We start from the raw sequence: 23,596 nt of genomic DNA on the forward strand, positions 1-23,596 counted from the left end.
CATGCCGTGGAGGGGCTGGGCCCGTAGGCCATGGCCGCTAAGCCTCCGCGTCCGGAGCCTGTGCTCCACAACGGGAGAGGCCACAACAGTGAGAGGCCCGCGTACCACACACAAAAAAATAAATAAATAAAGGCAACTCATATAGGATTTGGAGAATGTTTGAATTACAGACCTATAGCCTCAAATATAAAAGGTACTCATCATTCAGGGTTTACATTCCTTGAACTTACTAACTCTAAAAATTAATACCAAACTGTTTTTAATAGGTGCCTTTTGTTATACAAGAATTCAACTTGTCAGTAGGCAAAAGAATTTAATTTGGTCATTAAGAAAAAAATTGTCATTAATGATAACTTGGTAGACTTCCAGCTTGAAGCATGTTTATTAAAAAGCAAGTATTGTAAAGTTCTATGTGAGAATAGAATGCTACATTGAGTATATTATGAGGGGGAAAAAAAGTCCTGGCTTGTTCAGTCTCTAGCATCGTAAGGGCAGTTATAAATCCTTGATGATTCAAATTTGTTGTATTCATTTGATGGTGATGATAGTAGGAGGAAAGAAAAATGGCATGGCAAGATAGATTTACTAGAAAAAAGGCAAAGAACTTTCTAAAGAATTTTGGTGGGACTTCCTGGGTGGCGCAGTGGTTGAGAATCCGCCTGCCAATGCAGGGGACGCGGGTTCGCGCCCTGGTCCGGGAGGATCTCACATGCAGTGGAGAGGCTCGGCCCGTGCGCCACAACTACTGCGCCTGCACTCTAGAGCCCGCGAGCCACAACTGCTGAGCCCACATGCTGCAACTACTGAAGCCCGCGCACCTGGAGCCCGTGCTCCACAACAGGAGAAGCCACTGCAATGAGAAGGCCACGCGCTGCAACCAAGAGTAGCTTACGCGCTGCAACCAAGAGTAGCCCCCACTCGCCGCAACTAGAGAAAGCCCGCACACAACAACAAAGACCCAACACAGCCAAAAATAAATAATAGATAAATAAATTTATTTTTTTTAAAAAGAATTTTGGTAAGTGTGCCACATTACTTTCCAGAAAAGTATATTAGTTTGCACTTCTACCAGTAATGACAGTGAGTGTGCCCCAAACATCATTTTCCAAAAATTAAAAATTATATTCTCATTTTAGGAAAAGTTAAGAAACTTGTCATTGTATAGCTATTCAGGTGACAGAGTTGATAGCTGTGTACCAACCTATTGTATGTCCCAGGATCCTCTAGCCATTGAATTCGATAACCAAACTACTTCCTATACATCTTAAGAAGCCAATTTTGCAGTCTGTTTCTCAATGGATATGTTTAATGTTTTTTTTCTCCTTGAAGCCTTTAAAAGTTTGAGTTCATTTGATAGTTTTTAGGGAATTTTCAAGTTCTAATTTCATCTCCCAGGTGTACTTTACATAATTATTTTGTTATTAACAAAAAATTGGGAAAGTGGCTGCTACAGATGGTTTACAATTCCCTAATTCTGTTTAATATAAGGATTTAATTTCTGTTTTTCATTTAAAAAACATCCTACTATTTTTTGGTGGCCAGTTGACAGTAAACTTATAGCTACTGTAGCTAAGGTTTGGGATATCTTCAGTACTTCATGTATGTGTAGATGTTGGCAGTGTATTATTTTTTTTTTTTTTTTTTTTTTTTTTTTTTTTTTTTTTTTTGCGGTATGCGGGCCTCTCACTGTTGTGGCCTCTCCCATTGCGGAGCACAGGCTCGGGACGCGCAGGCCTAGCGGCCATGGCTCACGGGCTTAGTTGCTCCGCGGCATGTGGGATCTTCCCGGACCAGGGCACGAACCCGTGTCTCCTGCATCGGCAGGCGGACTCTCAACCACTGCGCCACCAGGGAAGCCCTGGCAGTGTATTATTAAATTCTAGTTTCTAGTCTTCAGGGGTTTTTTGTTTTTTTTAAATATTTAGCCATTTAACACTTTGTTTATCTTACATTCCATTTGTGATAATTGATTATACATTTGTATTTGAAGACATTAATTACAACCTGGAATATATAATGGGCACATAGGTACTGCTCTCTGTTTTTTAGACCCCCTATACCTAGTGTGAAATATACTCCTGAGTAAAATATGTTCAATTTTAGTTTGATATAAATATTTTTGTGAAAAGAAGGAATTGAGCTATAGATGAATTGTTGTGGGATATGCTGTTTGGTCCTGTGGACTCAAGGCTTAATAAAAAGGCCCCTTCTGTGTTTCCATACAAATTTTAGAATTATTTGTTCTAGTTCTGTGAAAAATGCCATTGGTACTTTGATAGGCATTGCATTGAACTTGTACATTGCCTGGGGTAGAATGGCCATTTAAACAATATTCTTCCAATTCATGAACACAGTATATCTTACTACCATACTACTCAAGGTAATCTACACATTTAGTGCAATCCCTATCAAAATACCAATGGGCATTTTTAACGGATCTAGAACAAATAATTATAAAATCTGTATGAAGATACAAACCAGGAATAAACAAAACAATCTTGAGAAAGTAGAACAAACCTGGAAGTATCATGCTCCCTAATTTAAAACTATACTATAAAGCTACAGTAATCAAAAACAGACACAGATCAATGGAACAGAATATCGAGCCCAGAAATGAACCCACACTTACACGGGCAATTAATCTACAACAAAGGAGGCAAGAATATACAATGGGGGAAAAGACAGCCTTTTCAATAAATGGTGTTGGGGAAGGGCTTCCCTGGTGGTGCAGTGGTTGAGAGTCCGCCTGCCGATGCAGGTGACATGGGTTCGTGCCCCGGTCCGGGAAGATCCCACATGCCGTGGAGCAGCTGGGCCCGTGAGCCATGGCCGCTGAGCCTACGTGTCCGGAGCCTGTGCTCTGCAACGGGAGAGGCCACAACAGTGAGAGGCCCACGTACCGCAAAAAAAAAAAAAAAAAAAAAAAAAGTGTTGGGAAAAAACAGCTACATGCAAAATAATCAAAACTGGACTACTCATACCATGCACAAAAATAAATTCAAAATGGATTAAAGATTTAAATATAGGACCTGAAACCATAAAACTTCGAGAAGAAAACATAGGGGTACTCTCTTTGACATTGGTCTTGGTAATATTTTTTTTGGATATGTCTCCTCGGGCAGGGGAAAACAAAGCAAAAATAAACAAATGGGACTACATCAAACTAAAAAGCTTTTGCACAGTGAAGGAAGCTATCAACAAAATAAAAAGGCCACCTACTGAATGGGAGAAGATATTTGCAAATGATATATCTGATAAGGGGTTAATATCTAAAGTATACAAGAGCTCATACAACTCAATGTCAAAAAACCCAAACAACTCAATTAAAAAAAAATGGACAGATCTGAATAGACATTTTTCCGAAGAAGACATACAGATGTCCAACAGGCACAATAAAAGATGTTCAACATTACTAATCATCAGGGAAATGCAAATCAAAATCACAATGAGATATCACCTCACACCTGTCAGAATGGCTGCTATCAAAAAGACAACATTTAACAGGTGTTGGCAAGGCTGTGGAGAAAAGGGAACCCTTGTGCATTGTTAGTGGGAATGTAAATTGGTGCAGCCACTGTGGAAAACAACATGAAGATTCCTCAGAAAATTAAAAATAGAACTATCATAGGATCCAGCAATTCCACTCCTGGGTATTTATCTGAAGAAAACAAACACACTAATTCAAAAAGATACATGCGCTCCTGTGTTCATTGCAGCATTATTTACAGTAGCCTAGATACGGAAGCAACCCATCAATAGATGAATAGATAAAGAAGATGTGGAATATATATACAATGGACTATTTCTCAGCCATAAAAAATAATGAAATCTTGCCATTTGCTACAGCATGGGTGGACCTAGAGAGTATTATGCTAAGTGAAATAAGTCAGACAGAAAGACAAATACTGTATGGTTTCACTTACAGGTGGAATCTAAAAAACAAACAAATGAACAAACATAACAAAACAGTTATAGATACAGAGAACAAAAAGGTGGTTACCAGAGGAGAGGGAGATGGGGGAAGAAAGAAATAGGTGAGGAGTTAGGTGAGGGAGATTAAGAGGTACAAACTTCCAGTTGTAAAATAAATGAGTCACAGGTATGAAATGTACAGTGTGGGAAATATAGTCAATAACTAAGTAATATCTTTGTATGGTGACATAGCATAGACTCAACGTGGTGATCATTTTGAAATGTATAGAAAAAGTCACTATTTTGTATAACAGGAACTAACATAGTGTCGTAGATTAACTCTACTTCAAAAACATACAAACAAACTCACAGGAAAAGAGGTAAGATTTGTGGTTACCAGAGGCAGAGAGTGGGGAGAAGGGGAATTGGATGAAAGCAGTCAAAAGGTACCACAAACTTCCAGTTATACGTTAAATAAGTACTAGGGGTGTAATGTACAACATGATAAATATAACACTGCTGTATGTATGAAAGTTGTTAAGAGAGTAAAGCCTAGGAGTTCTCATCACACAAAAATTTATTTTTCTATTTCCTTAATTTTGTATCTGTATGAGATGGTGGATGTTTACTGAACTTATTGTGAAACTTTCGTGATGTGTGTGAGTCAAATCATCATGCTGTACACCTTAAACTTATACAGGGCTGTCTATGTGTGAATAAAACCAGAAGGAAAAAAAAAAAAAGACCTCTGAACTGAATCCTTGGGGTCTAGCCCTACCTCTGTCACTAGTTAGCTTTGTAACCTTGAGCATATCACTTATCTCTGTGTTTTCATAAAATGTCCAACACAAAGAATATAATTTATATCAAAGTATTGTTCAAATATGAGGTAATATTACTAGGGAAAAGAAAAAGAACTTGGCATTTGAGATTTGTGATGGTAGAGAAATAACTTCCTTGATTAAATTCAGTGTGTCCTGTTAGAGAAGGCAGCACAGAGAAAATTGGTCAGAATTCATTCTCCCGGAGCCAGGCAGGTAGCATGAGTATGTGGTTGGAACTGTCTAAGACTTAGGGAATAGATGGAGTATGTGACAGATCTCTGTGTGTCTCTTGTTTAAAAATTCAGATTAATAAAACATAATACCATGGGGCTATACTGAACAATTCTGTAGACAGGATTCTTCCTGCAAGTCCTGGTTTTCGACCTCTGGTTTAAAGGAAAGAATGCTGGACCAGAAATGGAAGTCCTAGGTCTGCCATTAACTAGCTGGTCAATCTTGGGCAGGTCATTAGATCTCCCTCAGCTTTAGTTCCCTCATCTGTGTAAGTTGAACTAAATCCATCTGTAACAACCCTTCCAGTTTCTGAGAATTACTTTCTTTTATGTTAAGGAGCTTATATTCTGATGGCAGCAAACTAATTCACCTGAGTGTATTTTCTATCTCACTCTTACCCCTCCTGGGCAGTTGCTCTGTCTTACTTCTGTTGTTAGCCTAATAAGGGTTAAGACACAGATCCAAGGAAGACAAAGAATTCTGTGATACTTTGAGGAATTATCTTAGGTTTATTTATTAGATTGGCTTGGCTAGAGAAACTAACTATGGCTGATGCAAAACGTATTAAGGAGAAACTAGGAAAGAAAATGTAATGTGTAAAGTGATTTTCTGTCTTTTAAAATTCAGGAAAAGAAACTTCCTCTGAGAATATTACTCCTTTGTAAGTATTAATTACTCCTCACAAAATCCCAGGCAAGGAGGAGAATAGCATTAGCTCCATTTTATAGTTTAGAAGTGGAAAGTATCTCAACATTATGAGTTAAGTGGGCTGAGTTAATAGCGAAATCATAGACTCCAGGATGAAGCCTGGAGTCCGTTTAACCTACTTACAGTGTTCAACCTGCTGCCTCCACCCAGTCAGAATACACAAGTACACTCTCCTCACGTTTCCATATGTCCACATCTTTTCTGTGTGTCAAGGTCCAGTTTAAACACCCCTCCTCCACAAAGCCCTCCCTAATCCTTAAGCAGAAAGTAAGCTTTCCTTTCTACCTTGTAATTACTTTTTCCTTCTAGTACTGAAGACTGCCTAAGAGTGCAATCCACATTCGATTCATCCTTATGCACCATTCAGCAGAGTGTGCCATGTAATAGGCACTCGATGATGTTTGATGGCCAGCTGGTGAGACAGATAATGGACAGATAAATGAATGGAGGAATGACTAGAAGCCTTTTTAAAATATTTATTTATTTATTTTTGGCTGTGTTGGGTCTTCATTGCTGGGCGTGGGCTTCCTCTAGTTGCAGCAAGCGGGGGCTACTCTTCGTTATGGTGCGCAGGCCTCTCATTGTGGTGTCTTCTCCCGTTGCAGAGCATGGGCTCTAGGCGCGCGGGCTTCAGTAGTTGTGGCATGTGGGCTTTAGAGCGCAGGCTCAGTAGTTACGGCACATGGGCTTAGTTGGTCCGCGGCATGTGGGATCTTCCCAGACCAGGGATCGAACCCGTGTTGTCCCCTGCATTGGCAGGCAGATTCTTAACCACTGTGCCACCAGGGAAGCCCTAGAAATCTTTTTTTTCCTAGCAGCATGTGCATAACTATATTAAGTGTGGCCTTGTATTTGGTTTGCATTTTATTTTTTTAATTTGATTCTTAACAAATTATTTTATAACATTAAGTTTTTAAAAACAGCCTGCGTCTTTCTAACATTCTAATTCTCTTACATCTTTAGGTGTCAAAATTTAGAATTCCAACATTATATTTATGGCATTGCTTTTACCAGCTTAATTTTCATGAGCCTTGGCTGGGACTTGGAAACAATGCATCTTGTTTTGATGACTTTCTGATGGGCCAGAGGCCTCAAATGGATGTCACATGCTGTTTGAGCAGATCTAACAAAGAAAAAGACAGTTGATCCCTCTTTGTTTCAAGGAACCTCCCTCTCTCCCCCTCCCTCCTTCCCTCCCCCTGCCCACCCCCCCCCCCCCCGTTAGGTTTATTTTGATTCTGGAAATATTCTCGAGCAAGTTATAGTTTCCTTTCTTACATCTACTTAATCACAGTAGCATCTAGTAGATACTCAATTAATATTGGAGTGAATGAAAAAATGAACAGCAGAAAGCATTGTAGCAAAGTGGAAATAGCATGAGCCTCTGAGTAAGAAAAACCTAGTTCGAATACTGATTCTATCTCTTACTTTCATCCTGGATAAATTACTTGACTGAGTCCCTGTACTCTTATCTGTAATATGGAGATGATGATACTTAAGATTTTTGATACTTTTGTTTTAAAATATTTGTCAACATACATTCTGATTTTTTGTCTGGAAAATATGGTCATCATATTTTAGTTCTTAGACTTTTCACCATGGAATTTTAAAACGATATACTCCTGGACACATTTTAAAAAATAAAATGTACAGACATGAGATTTAGAGGAAATTAATGTAATTTAGTCACCAATTTGTATAATTATGAAAAATAAGGACACCAAATACTATGTTTTTAAAGATTTCCTATGATTCACGTCAGAAAATCAACGAGTCTTGAACCAGACTTTTTCAGTTGTTCACTTGCTGCTTTGAGCTTATTTTTCTGCCTATTCATAATTTATGTCGCTTATGCCTATTCTCAATTATGTAGATAATTAATAATTTGAGATCATGAGTATCATATTGCACCATTAGAGTTTACTAGTTATAATCATAGTGTAATGTATCTAGTAGGATATGGCTAGATTTTAATCTCGTATTTTCTGTATGCCTTCACTGATACTTATGACTAGTAATGCATTATTTAATATGGAATATCTACTATAGTAGAAATCTGGAAGAAATTTTAAATACTGCCATACTACCAAACAGGTAGCATGGTAGTATTTGCCGCCCAGATTCTCTTGATCTTCTCATTGTTTTCATACATTTCTCCAGTTGCTTTTAAAATATCTTCATTCATTGATTTATTCTAAAAATATATATTGAACACTACTATGTGTCACATACTGTGCTAGGCAATAAGCACATACTGTTCTAGGCAGTTGTGTATGCATTGATGAATAAAGCAGACATAGTTCCTTCTCCCATGAAGCTTATTCTATATAGTAGTGAAGATAGAATTAAGCATGTACACAAATTTGTAATTACAAATTGTGATGGTTCTCTGACTGAAACAACAGGGAGCAGTGCTTAAATTGAAGATTAGGAAAGGCCTCCCTGAAGATGTCATACTTAGTGAGGAGGGGCCCACCATAAGAAAATAAGGAAAAGGGTAGTGTAAGCAAAGAGAATAGTGTGTTCAGAGGCGCTGAGGTGGAGAGAGTTTGGCATACTTGAGAATTCGAAGGAAGGCCAGTGTTTCTAGATCAAAGTGCTGTGAGACAGAATAAAAAAAACTCTATAGAGAAGTAGGCAGGGGCCCTCCTTCTGTGCTCCGTATCACCATGTTAAGAAAGCACTATCTCTAGTTGTTCTTATACCCACCTAACCTTATGTAAATATTATTAAACTTTTTTGCTGGGGGAGGGAGCTTTGGCTTTTCTTTGTTTAATGTAGGCTCTAGGCATAGGGATACACACTGATTTTTATTGTTGCTATTGTATTGTTTCTTGGATGGGAGCCAAGTCTTCATGCTAATGTTGTACTGTGCCGTTATGTCCAGTGGGTACTAATAGTCACCAATTCCTTTTGTGAGATGCTAAAACAAACGTAAATCTGTAAACTCTCAGTTTTCTAGAATCAGAGCTGGAATTAGTCTAAAACAAACATGTACATAATTCAAAAGAAATTGTTTTATCCTTATATCACTTTGAAAACCAGAAAGCAAGCATGTCTAATGGACCACTGCTTTTCATCACTGTTTTTCTGTTTTTAAAAAATGAATCAGACTCATTAAAGGATTTGGCTGAAATAAGAGTCTCCCTATGTTTTACTAAGGTATTCATTTCAATGTGCTATAATTTAACTATTTACCTGTTGTTGGATATTTGAGTTGCAATGTGTATAATTCTATAGGGAATATTTTGTACATAAATCTTAAAAAAATTTTTTATTGGAGTATAGTTGATTTACAATGTTGTGTTACTTTCTGCTTTATAGTGAAGTGAATCAGTTGTACATGTATGTATATCCACTCTCTTTTAGATTCTTTTCCCATATATGTCATTACAGAGTATTGAGTAGAGTTCCCTGTGCTATACAGTAGGTCCTTATTACTTATCTATTTTATATACAGTAGTGTGTATATGTCAATCCCAGTCTCCCAATTTATCACTCCCCCGCTTCCCCCCAGTAACCATAAGATCGTTTTCTACATCTGTGACGTTATTTCTGTTTTTTAAATTTTTTATTTTTTTACGTAAATCTTTATATACATCTCAGATTATTTCTTTAAAATAAATTCTGGAATTTCCTCAGTCGAAGATAATGAACATCTTCAAGATTTTTGGATACAATATCAGATTACTTTTCAGAAAAATTTTACTATTTTATACTCACAGCCATTGGTATGTGAGAGTTCCTCTTTCTCTTTTCCTTAATAGCTTTAGAAACATTTATAGTCTCTTATCTTTGCCAGTCTGAAGGATGAAAATTGTACTCTTGTTTTATTTTGCATTTTTTATTAACTAATGAAGTAAGACATGTTTATATTCTGAATTTTTTTTAAAAATCAAATGCATCAGAAAGCACTAATGTAGATAGGATAATATACGTTTATTCCACATGGCTATAAAAAGGATTTGCTTACAAATGGCTGAAAGAGAGTATGTTTTCAAATCTTATTATCTTCAGAGACTAGATGTAAACTTTCAAGCTCTAGCCAGTGTTCAATAGGATATTGACATTGTGAATCCAGTGTCCCAGAGCATAAATTTGACAGTTCTCTGAAAACACTGGAACACAGATGGAAAATTCAACAGCCCTTCTTCATTGACTTGCTTATGATCTACCAATGAGCAAAATGCAGCAAGACTGCCAGCTGCTCTGCATCTGCAAACATTTGTGCAGAACTAATTTTAATAGCAGATGATGGAAATTAAAAAAAAAAAAATGCAGCCTCCCCTCTGAGAAAGTCAGACCTATCCCGTGACTTCTCAGATGCCCCATAACCCTGTTAGCCAGAGTTTCATTCCTAAAATTCCATATATTACTTCCCTTCCTTCTCATGTGAGAAGTTTTAGAAATGCTTAAGGGAATCTCACAACTTCAGAATGTCTTGATACTCCTTTAGTTGCCACCCTATGATGTTGTCATATTTAGAAGACTCTGTGTACAATTAGAGTACACCCATGAAAGACTCTATTTTGACCTTTGAAGATACCCAGGCTTCATATGTCTTATATCCATCATAAGAAAGCCTGCTTCTTCATATTGTATTGAGGTAAAAATTACAGGTAATGAAAAGAAACTTTAAAACTATTTTTTTAATCAAATGGATGATGAAGGAGTGGTAATTGCAGTAGGAATTTGATGAATCAGTGTCTGAATGATGCCACATACAGGTTTTGGGTTTATTGTATCAGTATTTCAGGTCTCCAAAGGAACTCAGACAGGCCCAGATGGGTGCCTCTGTGACACTTGTCAGTATCTTCATTCAAATGTCAGAGTTTAGTCAAATCTGTTTTTTTTCCCTTGGACTTGCTTGCTGCTGAAAGACTAAGTAAATTCTTTCATTATTATTATTTGACTTTTAAGTTTATTTTTTAATTTAATTTTTTAAACTAGGTAATGTATTCATAAGATTCAGAATTCAAGAAGTTATGAAAGGCTGTATAGTGAAGAGTCTTCCTACTTCTGTCCCCCAGCCATTCACTCTTCTTCACATACAACTAATGTTATTAATTTTCTGTGTCTCTAAAAGTACTCTATGTATAGACAAGCAAGTGTGTGTGTGTGTGTGTGTGTGTGCACGCGCGTGCCTTTCCCCTTTTTTTTCCTTTCCCCTTTTTTATACTAATGGTACCATACCATCTACAATATTCTGTACCTTCCTTTTTTTCACTTAGTCTAGCTTAGAAATTCTCCATATTAGTACATAAAAAGCTCCCTTGTTTTTATTATTTCTAGATAGGATTCCACTGCATAGATGTACTTTAATTTCCAGTCTCCAGGCTTTTGGTTTTTTTTTTGCGGTACGCGGGCCTCTCACTGCTGCGGCCTCTCCCGTTGCGGAGCACAGGCTCCGGACGCGCAGGCTCAGCAGCCACGGCTCACAGGCCCAGCCGCTCTGCAGCACGTGGGATCTTCCCGGACCGGGGCACGAACCCGTGTCCCCTGCATCGGCAGGTGGACTCTCAACCACTGTCCCACCAGGGAAGCCCAGGCTTTTGTTTTTATAATAAATGTTGCAGTGAATAACATTAGAAAAATGTCATTTCATATAATTATAATAAATTTCTAGAAATAGAGTTGCTGGGCCAAAGGGAAGGTACAGTTTTATTTTCAATAGGTATAAAGCTAGAATGTTCAACCAAGCATTCAACCTTAAAAACCAAACCTGGAAAGAAACGGAGGTCATAGTTAACTGACCAGAGATTCTGATCTGTATCACTAAATGAGATAGCTTTGAAATATTTTTCTTTATGTAAGTAAAAAAGGCAATGAAAATACTAAATGATTACTTTCAGTAATGATTACTTATCAGTGGTGGCCAGTAACTCTAATTCAGCACTTTAAATTACTTCCTTATTACCACAGATAGTTCAAGGCAATTACATAATTCTAAGAAAGTTCACTTATTCAACTTGCTACCATCCTAAATACTGCTTTGCAATTTTAAAAAAATTAACGATCGACATTTTAAATGGCATCATGATTTTAAACTCACTCACAATACACTAGGTATAAACATTTATTTAGTTCCTAGTCTTTGAAGACATTGTCCTTGATCTCAATATAGTAATATAAACTATATTAGTAGTTTATAATCTGGGCAAAAATTCAGAAAGGGTTCTTTTCATTCTTTAATGTTACATATCATGATCTGTACTTTAATCTATTTCTTTATTTTCCCATCAATAAATGGTACACTTGGCTGGCATTTTTTCATGTGCTTATTTGCAGTCTGTATCTTTTCTTGGTGAAGGGTCTGTTCAAATATTTTGCCTATTTTTTATTAAGATATTTGTCTTTATATATTGTGTTTACAGGCACTTCGTCAGACATATTTTGCATATATTTCTCCCCAGTCTGTAGATTACTTTTTGCTTTCTTAAGTGTGTCTTTCAAAGAGCATAGTTTTTACAAACTTTTTCTTTTACGTTTAGTGCTTTCTGTGTCGTTAAGTCGTTAAGAAATCTTTGCCTAACCCAGTGCTGCAAAGATTTTCTCCTATATGTTCTTGTAGAAGTTACACCTATATTTTGGTAACCATTTATAGTTGTCACAACTTGCTTCCCCATTTGAGGAAATTAGGCTCAGAGAAGCTAAAACAATTTGCCCAAGGTCATTTAGTCACTAGTTGTCATTATGTCTAACTAATTCTAAAGTCTGTGCTTTTCTTGCTGTACAAGTTTGTGCATATTATGTCAGAATATGTACATAGGAAGGTCATAAACCATGCTGGTCTGATATATCCTAAGGGCAATCATTTAGTTTGTCAGTTCCCAAGACCTTGCCTTCTCTCATTTCTTGCTGGGATCTACCATTTGTTTAGCCCATCAATCAGAGGGCAAGCAAGGGAGAAATTGTTAAATTTACTAATCAAATGTTATTTTCTTAGTGCCTCATAAAAGATATTGTCTAACTACTTAGATTCAGTCCAACTTTTGATTTATGGACCACAGTATTAATAATGTAAGAATGCATATTGAATAGTCAGCCAATAAATATTTACTGAGTGCTTATTATAAATGCCAAGCATTATGTGTAGTTGCTGGGTATATAGAATGAATGAATTAGGTACACTTGATCTCTTTCCTCATGAATCTTATAGTCTAGAGCAGCAGTCCCCAATCTTTTTGGCACCAGGGACGAGTTTCGTGGAAGATAGTTTTTCCACGGTTGGGGTGTGGGGGGATGGTTCAGGTGGTAATGGGGAGCAGCAGATAAAGCTTCGCTTGCTCGCCCGCGGCTCACCTCCTGCTGTGCGGCGGGTTCCTCACAGGCCAAGGACACTACCACAGCCTGGGGGTTGGGGACCCCTAGAAAGGAGTAGCTTCCAAATTCTTATGACTGAGATTCACAGTAATAAATACATTTTACATTATGACCTGGTATGCTTGTGTAGGTGTTCTTGTATACATATCTAAAACAAGTTTCATGAAACAGTTCTTCCTTTTCCTTCATACAGTGTACTCTGATATTTTCTATTCTAGTTAGTTTAAAAAAAAAAAAGTATGTTGCTACAAACCACTAAATTGATTTCACAAGCTACTCATGGGTCTCTCAGCTTGCAGTTTGAAAAAAAATGAATAGAAGCTGGTTTATTACTGTGTTTTGGGAAGACTTACAGACTGTGGTTTGTTGCCAAGGGGCTTGCTGGGTGAACATGAATATAGTGTTTGCTTCTTGAGATTCCCAGCTGCCCTTTGGTCAAGTGGGACAGTAAGTATAACTATACTTTCCCCCTAAACACACCAAAACTTTCAAAATTTCAAAGGAAGTGCTTATTTCCTTTGTAAGATTCTGTAGTGCTGGAAATGACAATGCTTCTCTCCTTGTTCACAAAATTATGAGGCCCATTATAGATTTAGGAATAAGTGGGAAATAACTAGCTAAGGAAATTTGTCACTCAAACTAATGCTAAAACGTACACAGAAACCTGAAAAACTGTTTCAGTAAGAAAATTTAAAAGTTTCTTTCTTCATTGATTGTTTGGAATTGAGGAAACTGGGTATCCTGAGTGGTATTACTTGGCTGGATGTAAATTATGAACAGTCCTCAGAGAAGGGAGTTTTATGAACGCTAACCACAAGCGACCATTTTATCAAAATATAAAACTGTTTCTTATCTTTTAAGCAAACAATTCAGAACTTCAGAACATGAGAGGGGTCTATCCATTTATCTCAGTTTGCAGTTATTTGAGTATTAAAGAAGAAAGGATGTTGCTTCAGAAATTTGAAATTAGAGACTTTTAATCAGAGGAAGTTTTATTCTGTGACATTTTTTAGTCTGATTTCTACTCAGAATGGACCTAAAAGTTGAGTTTTTGGTAGTGGAGATTTTAGTTTTTTAACTCCCAATGGGAGTGTAACACTATAGCAGAGTGCTTTTTTACTTTGAATCTTTCTAACCACTTTCCTTTGACAAATCCACATAAGCTAATTAACATTGATTTGAGGACTTACAGAAAATATGGTCCAGATTTAAGGTTTCTGGAGGGTGTAAGTTTCCATTGCATTTCCTGATGGGCTGGTCCCCTTTCTAATGGAATTATTTTATTGTGGCAAAGGGGTGATAGTAAATTATTGTATTTTAAACAATAATTTTCTAAGATGCACGTGGTTTAAATACCAACCAACCAAGAATACCAGTGTTCTCATACAAATGTTTGTTCTCCATCTAGACAGTGGGAATAGTGAGAATAACAAAATGGGCTTAGGACAGTTCCTAAGTCTAAGGCTTCTCAGGTTTTTGTTTTGTTTTGTTTTGTTTCTTCAGTTAGAAGAAACTAGTGTATTTGGAAAGAAAGTCCTTGGTTATGAGAAACAGAGAGCATCATCTTTAGAGGATATGTTAACATGAGAACTAAGATCTTTCTCTACATGGAATGAACATTTTCCTTCAGAGAAGTTATCCTCCTGGGAGGGGATTTTCTGCTGGAATATCCCTATTTCTGACAATCCTGACCAGGCTCAGACACCTCTGGCTGTCAGAACCTGACTGATGTCTGTGAGATGCGGCACTTTTCACTTTGCTTTGCTCAGGGTCCCTGCATGGGCCTGGAGTTCTTCCTGTGCTGACTGATGTCCCATACAAGAAGTCCATGCATAAGCTCCAGTTTTTCTCTAGGATTAGGAGAGTGGCTATCATAAATTCCTGTGCTTTAGTATCTATCCCTGCTGCTCATGTAAAGAGCTCTGGTTTCAACTGGCCCTGGGCTCTGTGCAGAGATTGACATGGACTTTGATTTCTATAGGGGACCTTCCTGCACTTTGCCACTGTAAAAAGCAAGTCATCCTTTTCTGCAAGTTTCTTTTCCGAGGAACTTCCTTCTGTGTCAGTAATCAGCGGGTCTTGTTCCCAAGGGTCTCTAATGTCCTGGCCTAGGCAGGGTAACTCTTCCCTTGTGAGTTCCCCAATCCTGCATTCGTCCTTGATATTCTCCTCCTTTGAGTCTCTAGTCTAGTATCCTTGCTTCTGTCCGTTGGTGCAAAATCCTTGTCCTGGCTCTTCCCTTTGGCCTGAAGCTTAGGGACCCAAGGTGTTTCCCTTTGGCCTCCATAAGGACACACAGCACCTGGAAAGCTGCCATGGCCCCATTGGAAATACTCTGGAGATGGGACTCTGAGACCTTAGAAGCCAAATCAACTGAATTAAGGAGCACTGCAAGGGGACAGCCCTGTGACTGGTACTGGAGCCCTACCTCAAATTTGAGCTTTGACTCACCAGCAATCTCCTTTTTAAAACATGGTTTTCTTGGATTTGGAGCAACCAGCATTCTTAGTTGTAGGAGACACTACTTTGTTGCTGGAGCCCATAGACCACTTCAGCTTTTGGGAGTTTCTCACAATGGCTCTTATGATGTCTTCCAATTGTGGTTTAGGAGATAAGAGCCCCTTGGTATTGACCATCGCCCTGGAATCTCTGGCCCTTGAAGCAATTTCTGAATTGATCTCTAAAATCCTTTTCCTAAAGTGGAAACTAAACTTAGAGAAGTGCCCTGTTTTATGGGTTCTTCTCTTGCTTTGGGGCACTGCTGTTTTATGTCTGGAATCTCTTGAGACACTTCCACTCTCATCTCTTCCCTCGTTTCCTTTCGTTGCTCAGTTTGTAGTCAGTTCTGTGCTATTAGCCCTCCACAAAGTCCAAAGTCCCACTTTTCCAGATTATTTTTTATGATGCAGGATGAAGAGAGGCTGAAAAGTCTGTCTTTTCTTCTCCTCACTGAGGGGAGTGAGGAGGATTTCACAGGCCCATGACCAGTATTTGATAGGGATCCTTCTCAGAATTCTCTGGTGGAAACTGAATTTTATGTGATCACTTTGTCTCTGACCTGCATGAGTTTTCCCCAAGGAGCTTGGCAATGTCACTATGGTGTCAGCCCCTGAAATATGGGTGACTAAGGAGAAAAAGACTAGGACAGATTTTGTAACTCGGCTTCTCTCACCCTTAAATAGCTTTATGAATTCAAGGATCTTGAGTGGTAGGCCCTACCTCTGCCATACCCAAAGCTGAATGTGATTTTTTTAGCATGTGTTGAGAGTTTGGATCAGGAAAGGAGAGCTCTGGAATAGTATTCAGGTGAGGTTCCCCTTGGATAGTTTGAACTGTTGGTGTAACTATTTTTCCAGAGAGAATTTCTTTGAAAGATTATAACCTGAGGTTTACAACCTTTCAGCTCCTTCTGGGCAGCTTCTCTCATCATAGTCCAGTTTATCAATTAAAATGCAAAATGACCTTTCTGCCGTGTGAAGAGATCTTGTGGTCAGAATTTATATAGGAAATTAATTACAAATACAAAACCGTCACTCACTTTACTCCCAGTTCAGCCTATTAGTTCTTAATTTTAGGTATCTCTAGCTTTCCTTGCTGATCAACCTAGATTCCTCCTCCAGTACTAGAGCTAAATCTTTTAGTTCTCTTATTTATTGCAGAAGGAATCAAGCTCTTTACTTACTGGAAAATAGGCCTAATCCTCGGTTCTCAGTAAAAAACTGTTCTTTTCACAATCGTCTGAAACCTGACTTGGTAATGTCTCGTGATTCTATCTCAGTAACAGCAATCTTTCTTTCCTGGCACACATCCCCAGACAATTGTCCAAGGGAGGCTTTTCTCTCCTTTCTTACTCAGTGTCTTCTTCAGATTCCTCTTGTTTCCTGAATTCTCCTACTTTCTCTAAAATAGCCTTCTCTTTGCTCTTCAAACCTGTGTTCCCCAAAGGAATAAAGAGCTTCACCTCTCTGCACACTCTACAGAAGCATGCAGTGGTCATATTACATGGCATACACATTAGCATCTCTAAAACCTAATTCACTTTCATAGCCCAGGTTCCAAATCAAGCTACACAAAAAAGTTTTAAAGGTGTTTGTGTGTGTGTGTGGTGGGGGGGAGTTGGGGGTGATTAATGGTTGTGTTTAAACCACAGATAGCTCTCATACATTGGTCTGAGGTGGGAAATAAAGAATTAGAATTCTGAGGTATTAAAAGCCATGAGACAACATGTAGGATGATTTACAAATAAATGGGGTCAAGAAGAATTGTATGCTTTAAGCAGATGTGGAGTTTAGCTTTCTGTACCTCCTTGTTTTGCTTGCTTGCTCTCAGCTCGTGAAGTTGACAGATTGTTGGTTTTTTTTTAACTCCTACACAGAACAGGAGGGAAGTAAGCAGCTAACTAGTTAATAGCAGAAGCCTAACCGAAAATGGAAAATAATAGAATATTTGGTTTACCTAAATTGAGATAAACCCATCTCTCTGTAGATTACATATCAATTTTGAGCCACTTAATTATCAACTACAGGCATAAATCCAGAAGTTTTCTGTTTTCTTTTGTATCTTGAGATTCTAGATCTTGAAGTTCTGAGTTGCAGCAGCTATTTTTTAAAATTTATTTATTTATTTTTGGCTGCGTTGGGTCTTTGTTGCTGCGTGCAGGCTTTTTCTAGTTGCGGCGAGCGGGGGATACTCTTCGTTGCAGTGCGCAGGCTTCTCGTGGTGGGGGCTTCTCTTGTTGTGGAGCGTGGGCTCTAGGCGTGCAGGCTTCAGTAGTTGTGGCACTTGGGCTCAGTAGTTCTGGCTCACAGGCTCTAGAGCTCAGGCTCTGTAGTTGTGGCACACGGGCTTAGTCGCTCTGGGGCATGTGCGATCTTCCTGGACCAGGGCTTGAACCCTTGTCCCCTGCATTGGCAGGTGGATTCTTAACCACTGCGCCACCAGGGAAGTCTGTGCAGCAGCTATTTTACTCTCATTCTTTTTGTGGGCTTTCAGCGAAGGTTGAGCATCTACCACCAGCTTCTTTGCTTTTCTCTGTGTTTATGGACTTATTACTCATTTATTAATTTGTTCTTCTGTGGATTATTACTTTTCAGAATCCATCATGGTACCTAGCTTAGTTACCTTTTATACGCATTCATTAAATACAGGTGGTGCCCCTTTATGTAAATTGAATAACCTGTGCATATGAGTAACTGCTTTTATATCTCACTGGCCACTTTTCGTTCCTCACTACTTTCCTTTTGTTGGTTTTGCTATCAGGAGTTAGTTTTGGAGTGATACGATTCCATCATTCTGGTTCTAAAGCAGTGATATATGTGCTATCTACAGATGCAAATACTTTAGTCCAGTGGCTCTCAAACTTTAACTTATAGTTAATATATTTAATGTACATCAGAATCACTTGGAGGGCTTGTTAAAAACACATTTCTAGGCCCTAACCCCAGATTTCCTAATTTGATAGATCTAGAATGGAGCCTAAGAATTTGCATTTCTAACCAGTTCACAAGTGAGGCCACGGCTGGTGGTCTGGACACCACACTTTGAGAATCACTGCTTCTTCCAAAATAGGAATTTTTCTCCTATTTCAGAAACATGCCCTTGTAGGACAGATGGTTACATCAGAAAAAGAGAAGAGACAAGAAACCAAACCTCATGGAGATCATGGGATTTGGTGGGCTTTTTAAAAAATATTTTCAGATTATCTCTGTGTGAGGGTGTGAATTTGCTGGTACAAGTAATGTGGCATTTGTATAGGATCTGAAATACTAGCATAAGTGAATATTCAAAGAATTAAAAGCAAAACCTCTAAATCTACAAAATATCCATATGTCAAATCATTATGTTGTATACCTTAAACTAATACAATGTTATATATCAGTTATATCTCAATAAAACCACAGGGAGATAAAACTATGATCCGTACAAAGATTAGAGACAATTCTAGGCAGTATTCTCATTAGCCTGAGTTGAATTGTATGCTCTAGGCCAGGGATTGACAAATTTTTTCTGTTAAAAGCCTGACAGTAAATATTTTAGGCTCTGCCAGCCTTAAATGGTCTGTGTTGCATATTCTTCTTTGCCTTTTCTTTAGAAAACAAAACAAAACAAAACAACCATTTAAAAATGTGAAAACCATTCTTAGCTTGCTGGCCATATGAAAGCAGGCTGTTGATGGCTAACCCCTGCCAAGGCCAGTGAGGCTGAAGTCATCATTTTGAAGATTCCTGAAATTCTGGGATTTGAGAGGTGCTTTGAAGGATGGCTAAAATTTAGATTGAGAGATTATATTCCTTCTGAAAGGAGAAGTGAGTAGAGAAACAAGCTGTGATGCTTACCATAAAAGAGCTGTGAATTACAGAGTGTAGAGAGCAGCAGTACCTTTGCAGATGAAATGGACTAACTGCAAGCCAGAGTCAGGGAGTCCTGCGGCATGAATACCTCGACAGTCTCAGCCACTGACAAGCCAAGCTGCTAAGTAGCTCTGAGAAATGAAGATGCTCTTTTGGCTTAAAGCCTCCGCATTGACTTGGAGCCCAGGGGAGGCAGTGTCTCATGTAACAATTGGCTCTTCAATAGGAGCTGTTGCTACTATGACTAATTAATGGACAAACATCATGTGTTTAGGGTAGTGAAGACTATTGGTCTCTTAACCAAAACTATACACAAAGATTATAACTCATCTTAATTTGTGTTATTGTTATTGGCAACAAGGAAGAATTGTAACAACTAATGCTGTCACTTACTCATTCATTGAACATTTACTGAATGCTTACTCTGTGCCAGACTCTAGAGATACAACTTGAGAAGCTCACCATATAGAGAGAGAAACAATATATATATATAGAGAGAGAGAGAGAAATAATTACGGCAGTGTGAGGTAAGCATTAGAAAATATACGTGCAGGGAACTATGGATGCTTAGAAAAAGGAATCACCAATTCGTTCTGATTTAATCTGTCAAGTTGAACCAGTCTAATTATTACTGGCCATAGATTATATCCTTAATGCTAACCAATTATCTTGCAGATCTGTACCATTGATTATAAAGAGGCCTGTGTAAAATACTGTGGTTGGATCAAATCCAATTCATCATCTGGAAAAAGCTATTTCAAACATCTTGCTGTTGCTACTAAGTTTTTAGGATCCTCTTTAAATGTTAAATATATATCTCTAGCGTTGCTTTGTCCCTTAATTTTGTGCTTACCACTGTACTGGTGTGAATATTGGGTTCTAAAACACAATTGTTTTCCCCAGTAAAACTTGCAGAAAAGAAGATTCTGTGATAGGCAGAAGAATAATGGCTCCCCCAATAGAGTCCTCATCTGTGAGCCTGTGAATATATTATGTTACATGGTAAAGGGGAAATTATGGTTGGATGGAATTCAGGTTGTTAATCAGATGACTTTAAAATAGGCAGATTATCCTGGATAATCTGAGTAGGGGACAGTGTCATTATAAGGATCTTTAAAAGTCAAAGACAGAGACAGAGCAGAGGCCGGACTGATACGAGAATGACTCAACCCACTTTTGCCAACTTTAAAGATGGAGGAAGGGGGCCACAAGCCAAGAAATTCAGGTGGCCTTTAGATGCTGGAGGAGGCAAGGAAATGGATTCTCTCTGTATGAGTTTGCTAGGGCTGCCATAACAAGTACTGTAGACTGGTGGCCTAAACAACAGAAATATATTTTCTCACAGTTCTGGAGATCAGGGTGTTGGCAGGGTTGATTTTTTTCTGAGACCTCTCTCCTTAGCTTGTAGATGTCTGTCTTCTCCCTGTGTCTTCACATGATCTTTCCTCTGTGTGTATCTGTGTCCTGATCTTCTCTTATAAGGATACCAGTCGTACTGGATGAAGTCCCACCCTAATAACCTCATTTTAATTTAATTACCTCATCTACAGATGCAGTCACACTATGAGATACTAGGGATTAGGACTTAAACATATAAATTTGAGGTTGGGGGTAACCACAGTTCAGCCCATAATACTCCGCTAGAGCCTCCAGAAGGAACATGGGTCTGCCACCACTTTGATTTTAGGACTCCTGACCTCCAGAACTGTATGATAATAAACTTATGTTGTTTAAGCCATCAAGTTTGTGATAATTCGATATAGCAAATGAGAAAACAAATAGAAGTAACCTGAATCTACCAATAGGAGACTGATGAACTGTATTGTGGAATATGTATACAATGGGATATCATGCAGTGATCGAAAATCATGAAGTAAATGTCCATTGGTGGATGAGTGGATAAACAAAATGTGGTATATATATACAGTGGAATATTATTCAGCCTTAAAAGGGAAGGAAGGACTTCCCTGGTGGCTCGGTGGTTAAGAATCCGCCTACCTGTGCAGGGGACATGGGTTCGATCCCTGGTCTGGGAAGATCCCACATGCTGTGGAGCAACTAAGCCCGTGTGCCACAACTACTGAGCCTGCACTCTAGAGCCCACGAGCCACGACTGTTGAAGCCTATGTGCCCTAGAGCCCACACGCCACAACTACTGAGCCCATGTACTGCAGCTACGGAATCCCGCGCACCTAGAGCCCGTGCTCTGCAACAAGAGAAGCCACCACAATGAGAAGCCTGTGCATCACAACAAAGAGTAGCCCCCACTTGCTGCAACTAGAGAAAACCTGCATGCAGCAACAAAGACCCAACACAGCCAAAAATAAATAAATAAATAAATGGGAAGGAAATTCTGATACATGCTACAATGTGTATGACCATTGAGGACATTATGCTAAGTGAAATAAGCCAGTCAGAAAAAGACAAATACTATATGATTCTATTTATATGAGACATCTAGAGTTATCAAACTCATAGAAACAGGAAGTAGAGTAATGGTAACCAGGGGCTAATGAGGGAGAAATGAAGAATTTTGTTGTTGTCAATTTTTAAAAAATTTTTATTTATTTTTTTAACTTAATTTTATTTTTTTATACAGCAGGTTCCTATTAGTCATCCATTTTATACACATCAGTGTATACATGTCAATCCCTGTCTCCCAACTCATCCCACCCCCACCCCCCCAACCCCAGCCACTTTCCTCCTTGAGTCCATACGTCTGTTCTCTACACCTGTGTCTCAATTTCTGCCCTGCAATCCAGTTCATCTGTACCATTTTTCTAGGTTCCACGTATATGTGTTAATATGCAATATTTGTTTTTCTCTTTCTGACTTACTTCACTCTGTATGACAGTCTCTAGATTCATCCAGGTCTCTACAAATGACCCAGTTTCGTTCCTTTTTATGGCTGAGTAATATTCCATTGTATATATGTACCACATCTTCTTTATCCATTCATCTGTCGATGGGCATTTAGGTTGCTTCCATGACCTGGCTGTTGTAAATAGTGCTGCAATGAACATCAGGGTGCATGTGTCTTTTTGAATTATGGTTTTCTCTAGGTATATGCCCAGTAGTGATATTGCTGGGTCATATGGTAATTCTATTTTTAGTTATTTAAGGAACCTCCATACTGTTCTCCATAGTGGCTGTATCAATTTACATTCCCACCAACAGTGCAAGAGGGTTCCCTTTTCTCCACACCCTCTCCAGCATTTGTTGTTTGTAGATTTTCTGATGATGCCCATTCTAACTGGTGTGAGGTGATACCTCATTGTAGTTTTGATTTGCATTTCTCTAATAATTAGTGATGTTGAGCAGCTTTTCATGTGCTTCTCGGCCACCTGTATGTCCTCTTTGGAAAAATGTCTATTTAGGTCTTCTGCCCATTTTTTAATTGGGTTGTTTGTGTTTTTAATATTGAGCTGCATGAGCTGTTTATATATTTTGGAGATTAATCCTTTGTCCGTTGATTCGTTGGCAAATATTTTTTCCCATTCTGAGGGTTGTCTTTTCATCTTGTTTGTAGTTCCCTTTGCTTTGCAAAAGTTATAAGTTTCATTAGGTCCCATTTGTTTATTTTTGTTTTCATTTCCATTACTCTAGGAGGTACATCAAAAAAGATCTTGCTGGGCTTCCCTGGTGGCACAGTGGTTGAGAGTCCGCTTGCCGATGTGGGGGACACGGGTTCGTGTCCCAGTCCGGGAAGATCCCACATGCCGCAGAGCGACTGGGCCCGTGAGTCGTGGTCGCTGAGCCTGCGTGTCTGGAGCCTGTGCTCCGTGACGGGAGAGGCCACAACAGTGAGAGGCCCGCGTACCGCAAAAACAAAAAACAAAAACAAAAACAAAAACAAAAAAAAAAAGGAAGGAAGGAGGAAGGGAACAAAAGGAAGAGAAAGAAGGGAAAAGAGAATTGATATCTGCACTACAAACTAGGCATGATCACTGTCTTCATGTTAGAAGAAACACTGGAGGATTTTGTACAACATGAAGTTCAGGCAAGACCAGGTTGAGGCAAGGGCCTACCAACCTGAGAAGTACTAGATATAAACTAAACTCACCTAGGGAGTGAGTTTAAGGAAACATCTTTTGTTCCTAGCTTACTAAAAATGTTTGAAACTAAAAATGACTGTTAATTTTATCAGTATCTTTTACTATCTATTAGATAATCATTTTTTCTTAATTACATGCTAAATTATATTAATAGAGTTCCTAAGCATTCATTCTTAGAATAAATCATTTA

General features: G+C 38.5%; 1 protein-coding gene across 4 annotated transcripts in view; it reads left to right on the forward strand.

Annotated features, from left to right (window-relative positions):
• The window catches only part of SSH2 (slingshot protein phosphatase 2), a 242,957-nt gene that overhangs the window by 34,465 nt on the left and 184,896 nt on the right, over positions 1-23,596 (forward strand). The gene's annotated exons all lie outside the window — the stretch shown is intronic.

This window comes from Kogia breviceps, chromosome 19 (genome assembly GCF_026419965.1).
Source record: "Kogia breviceps isolate mKogBre1 chromosome 19, mKogBre1 haplotype 1, whole genome shotgun sequence".
NCBI lineage: Eukaryota > Metazoa > Chordata > Mammalia > Artiodactyla > Physeteridae > Kogia > Kogia breviceps.